We start from the raw sequence: 6,193 nt of genomic DNA on the forward strand, positions 1-6,193 counted from the left end.
TATCGCACACTTCCATGCATCATACAATCGATCTGGTGGCTCTATAGCTGCCTGAATGCTTGTATATAAAAATTAATTGCCAACTGTTTAAAATACAAATAAAATTTCCGTCCATGCACATGCTGGGCGGCAGGCACGAGCAGGGGCAGACAAGGATGTTTTAAAACGCCCACCCACATCTAGCAAGCTCTGGTCCGGTCGTTTATATACGGCGGCTGGACGGGAAGCAGTTAAACCTAAAACATTTACAAAAGTGAAGACATTAATATACAATGAGGGGACTGAGAGGTAAAAAGTAAAAATGGAGCAAGGCATTAACATTACCATACCAGTACCTTCAAATGGGAAATCATGGTATTAATAGGCATTATGTAATTCAATGAGAAGGAATATATGGACCATAATGTCCTCATATAATACTTATTGATGTGTACTGTATGGCTGTTTTTATTTTGCATATGCACACACACACACATACACACACATACACACATTTAGATACATACACACACGAAGATACATAAATATATACACCTACTCAGAGGGCCCTTTCACACTAGCCTGTCTGCTAAAACACTGCATTTTAACAGGTGACCTAGTGCGTTGTGATAGCTCTGGTAGCGTGTGTTGTATCGCACACTGCTGGAGCTGTCACTGTTTAGTTTTTTTTAAATTTAACATGATGTGGAGTGTGCAAAGAGTACTAGCAGCCAGCCCATCACACCTGCTTTGTGGTGTGAATGAGACACATAGAAAACAATTGTTTTCCATGTGTCCTAGCGGTGACCTGCATTGATCCAGACAACTGGAATTGTTATATAGATTAAAACCTTGATTGTATACATCCTTATAGAAATCAATCCTGAGAGTATATTCATCTTCCATGAAAAAATCTTGAATTAGGTTTTTATTTTTGTCCTTACTGGGCACCTTTATTCTCTATCTGTCCTGAAAACCACAGTCACTGAGCAAGTAAAAATACAAACTTTTGAGTTGTCACCAGAACAGGAAGATCTGGAAAGGGGACATTTCCCAGTTATTGTGATACTTGATTCTCTGAAAAAGTATGTCTTAGAGAAAGTGAAGCTCCCCAGCATAGTAACTCATTTGAGACTTTTTTCAGGGAAGCATCAGGTATCTCAATAACTGTAAGACTTCTTTGTCTTTGCAGAATTTTCTGTTCTGGTAACAACTCAAACGTTTGGATTTTCACCCCCGTTTCCCCCCGGAAAAACACCTTGTCCCCATGCTGATGGGGACAAGGGTCTCTTCCCCACAAGCCCTGGGGCATTGGTTGTGGGGGTGCTGGCAGGGGGCTTATTCACATACGGATTCCTCTTTAATAAAGGGGCACCCAGATGCCCCCCCCCCTTGTGAATGACTAAGGGGTACTTCTATCCCTACACATTTACTAAAGGATTAATCAAATTTAAATACAAAGTCCAGACTTTCATCAAAAATCCTTTATTTGCAAAAAAAATCACAACAAAGAATTTTTGACAAGACCTTTATTAAAAAAAACCCAAGAAATTGATCCATAAACGTAATTCAGGGTCAATAACGAAGCCCAGCGTTGTCCTTGATGACGACGACTAAATAAATAAAAAATAAAACAATAAAAAATAAATAGAAATAATAACCAAAAAAAGTGTGACCGCCTTCCATTGCTGCGACGAACACCTGCCGCAGTATTTCATTTTGACAGATGTTGGCAACTTATAAACAATTGGACGGAGCTAGGAGTGACAGCTAGCTCCGCATAACTGTTAACAGGTGAGCCGTGATTGGGCAGAGTCATCATGACTTTGCCCAATCATGGCTCTCACAGTTCTCTGTGCCCTGATTGGGAAAAGTGCAAGGCTTTTAGCCAATCAGGGCTCTCCAATGCACACAGTCCGTCGAATGCCCTGATAGTTTGTGTGTTCGGTCGAACACACAAGCTAGTGATGTTTGGCTTGAACATTGAGCCCAACCCTAGTGATAATAAATGTTTGATAACATAATGTAGGGAAAATTTAGATTTCTAAATTTTAGGTACTTTTTATTATGAAGTTAAAAAAAAACTCCAGTACTGAATAAATACCACTAAAATAAAGCTCTATCTCTGTCCCCAAAAAATGATATAAAATTAATTTCAGTACAGTGTTGCATGACTGAATAAATGTCAGTCAAAGTACCACAGCGCTGATAATGAAAAAAAGCCTGGACAGGAAGGGGGTTTAATAACCGGTCTTCAAGTCGTGAAATAAATGATTATACAATGAAGAGAAAGAGTGGTAAAAAGTAAAAATGGAGCAAGGCATAAATGTTAATAAACATTACAATGAAAGTGTGTTTGGGGGGGTTAGGGGTTCTAAATTGTACTGCTGGAACGGACTCAGGGAGTGCTAACGATCAACTTGCCTTGCCCCGGGTGCTGATGACCCACACTATACCACTACTTTTATGCCATGCCCACAAGCTCCCAGCAGCACACTGTGCACACTGCATTTTTTTTCTTAATCCCTCTGATGTCCCCCTAATCATTTTCAATTGATGGCAGTACACTGTGCTATAGTGCTAAATTATGGTGAATTGCAGCATGCAGGGCTACATATTTTTGTGTACCCCATATGTTCGCAATTCAGACCCAACAGTCCTTTTTAGGACTACCTTTTGTGTCTGTCAACAACTGTAGTCAATGTTTAGCTAATTCCACAAAAAGCCAAACCAGCGCCAGATAGGAACCTCCTTCAGCCACAAATTGAATCTCGTGTTCCAGGCAGGCCAACCCGTTACAGATGAGGGATTACACTGTGTGAAACATAAAAAAAAACACCGGGCGCCTTTCCTGGTGCAAATAATCCTTTTATTTGTTTAGAAGGATTAAAAGTGATAAATGGTACTCACAAAAGTCAATGTTTAGCTGCCTGCCCAAAATCAAAAATTTTTTTTTTGGGGGGGGGGTGTATTTTTCAGCACATTTATTTTTTAAGGGAGGTATATTATATTTTGCTCCTTTTTGCACAGTATGCACTTGAGCTTCTGGTTTGTGCTGTCTGAGAGGGCTTTCAGCCAGCTGAAGGTTTTGTTACACTGGGGAAAATCCACCTCTTTCCTGACAGTGAAGTCTTTATAACTTTCATTGAAATCAAGCACTCTTAAGGTGCCCATACACTGTACGATTATCGTACGATAATGGCGGGAAATCCCACGATCTTACGATAATCGCAAAGTGTATGGAAAGCGTGCAACCGCTTCTACTGTACGATCGCACGTCTTCCGTCGAACAGGCAGGCTGGAAAACCCGCCGAGAATCGTACGATTCTCAGTGGGTTAGTGCCATGCTTGTTCCACAACTGCCGAACGGGCCGGTGTGCACACGCGCACACTGCCCGTTCAGCATTGCAGTCATTGGAAGATGATCGCAAGTACGCTCTGCCTGTCCAAGATGGCAGATCGTACGTTTTTAAAATTACTTTACAACCCTCGCAAGACAAAAATCTTGCGAGGGTTGTACAGTGTATGGCCACCTTTAGATTAGTAATGGATACAAAACCCATGCCCTCCCTCAAGAAATGATACCTGCCACCATTCCCTTAAGGTGGTTTCACTTCAGCGTGTATGGCGGTTTGTAATGTGGGAATAAAATATGCCCCTGCACGTCACATTTATATTTTTTTTTGCCCGCACACATGCAATTGTAATGTAATTTTCACTCTTAAAGAATGTAATGCTTTTTGTTCCAGGTCAATAATATGTCATCACTGTCACTCACAATTCCCAATTTCACAATGTATTTTGACCTAGCAACTAATTTTTTCCAAAAGTGGAGAGTGGAATTGTGTCTGATGGCTGTGTTAAAAGTTAAAGCAGCAATAAAATGAAAGTCAGTATGTTTTTCTGATATGCTGATATAATTATGGCTTCGGTAATATTATCCTGTATTATTTAGGTCAACATGGTCTGAATATTTGACCTAGCTAGTTCTGACAGTAATGTCTACAAAAAAGAGGACAGATAAGTGAATTACTTACATGGCAGACTCCAAAACATAATCCACACACAATATTTGTAGTGGAGCACTACACAAGCCACTATGAGGTGGGCTCTTGTGTTATTTTGTTAAATGAAACAGAGGGTTTCAGTATGTGAGGAAATGTGACAGTCAGTAAGACTACAAGGTCCCCTATATATGGTAAAAGGTAGCCTTGGCTGATAGGTGAACCTATCTCCATGCCATCCTATCTGCCTGTAGGAAAATTGGCATATTTAAGTTACATCTGTTTCTGATTACTCACATTTTAGTTTTTTTGCACCCTTCTAGCAAGCTCTTTTCCACCCTCCCCTCTGTAGGGCCCATTCACAACATAGCGTCAGATCAGAAACTTGACATCCCACAGGTACTAGAAGGCATTCACACCCTTTGGTAAATAAATTATTTCCCTGGCCAGAAAAAACTTGCCCTTGGAGTTGGATGGAGATGCCATCAGATCTTTATTGGGGATCCCACAATAACTGCATATCTGAGGAAAGACCTCTTGCCTCAGGGACCATTCATGTCTGCCCACCATCTCCTGGTTCAGGTAGTCCACCAGACAAGACAATCCTGAGGGCCCAAAATAAAATTCCATATCAATTCCATAAGCATCCTCTGTACCCACAACATGACCTGTGCCACCTCCACCAACAGGGAGGAGCTGTGGGATCCACATTGATGGCAAATATACAGTATGAAATTACCCAACCTGACTCACTGGTGTCTGATGTAACAATGATCCAATAGCCAGGGTTTAACTTTTTGATTGTTCTTTAGTTTGGACTTCTACACTCACCATGGAGTGCCTCATGGATCACTGCCAGGTGGGACTTAATCGGTAGTCAGTCCTATAGGGTAAGGGATGGTGGAGCTTACCCACATGTATGATCTGCTGTTTGTGCCAGGAAAAATGCACTTCCCCCTGAGATCTTGCAAGATTATGCAGTGTACAAATGGAATTTCCCAGAATGTCAATGGTGATGTAGTCTTCCCAGAATGCATTTGTAAGGCCAGGGCTACATCACTAGTGTCTCACTCAACCATGAAGTGGAAAAACAGTATTTGTAAGTTACACTAAAACATGTTTGTTCAACTAATGAATGTATGATGATTTCATATCAGTGTGCAGAGCTGCAGGCTGATGTGAATTTTAGTCAAAGAGGCTAAAGGTCCAACCTTACTAACAAGTGTGGTCTGCTATGAAATGTATACTCCAGCAACATAGGACAACTAAGGCATGCCTTGCTTATAAAAAATGTGATTAAGGTCTATCAGTCTGCTGGTAGGGATTTAACATATGCATCTCATGTAGGAACACACATTACATGTGTGATGATATAATTAAAGGCAGCTTTAAAATAAGGAAAATATTAAAATCCATAATGAATGCTATGTGGGGGTATCACCAGGGGTTGACTGGCAACTTTTAGCCCAGGGGGCAAGTACAACCCAGAGGCCCATGGTGCAGCAACTTGGCCCCCCCTCCCACTCTGCCTCTTCCCCCGCCTTCTCCCCACCTTCTCCCCGCCCCTGTCTGCCACTTTTGCCATCCATGTAACAGTAGTGTGAATGTATTTATCGGTTTAGGAAATGTAAAGCACACTGGTAGTGGAGGGATGCCTCGTCAGGGCTGTGCACGTGCATGACTGCTGCGACCCTGGTAGTTCTGCCACTAACTCAGAAATACATTGTACAGCATTGCAGAATGGCACCAGCTATAGAGAACTACAATTCCAAGAAATACATTACACAACCATGCAGAATACCATCAGCTATAGAGGACTATAAATCCCAGCAATAATGACTACCAACAGGTATAGAGAACTACAATTCCCAGCAATACCATTATACAGCAATGCAGAACAGCATCAGCTATAGAGGACTACAAATCCCAGCAATACATTACACAGCGCAATGCAGAATAATATGAAGCTACATACTCTGTTGCTCTGGGTTCTCCGCCCGATGTCTCTAGGGTCTCAGGAGGGTTGTGCGGGCTCTCACCAGGGGTCCAGAGAGTTTCACGGGTGCGTGTGTGTGCAGCAGAGGTGGATCCCTAATTAGGCTCTCAGGTGGCCAATGCGGATCGCCAGGTGGTCAGTGCGGGCTCTCTGCTCCAAAACAAAAGGCTCCAGTGATGGACTACTAGTTTGTATTGAGATTGTAGTCCATCAC

This window comes from Nanorana parkeri, unplaced genomic scaffold, assembly GCF_000935625.1.
Source record: "Nanorana parkeri isolate BGI_ZX_2015 unplaced genomic scaffold, ASM93562v1 scaffold273, whole genome shotgun sequence".
Lineage (NCBI taxonomy): Eukaryota > Metazoa > Chordata > Amphibia > Anura > Dicroglossidae > Nanorana > Nanorana parkeri.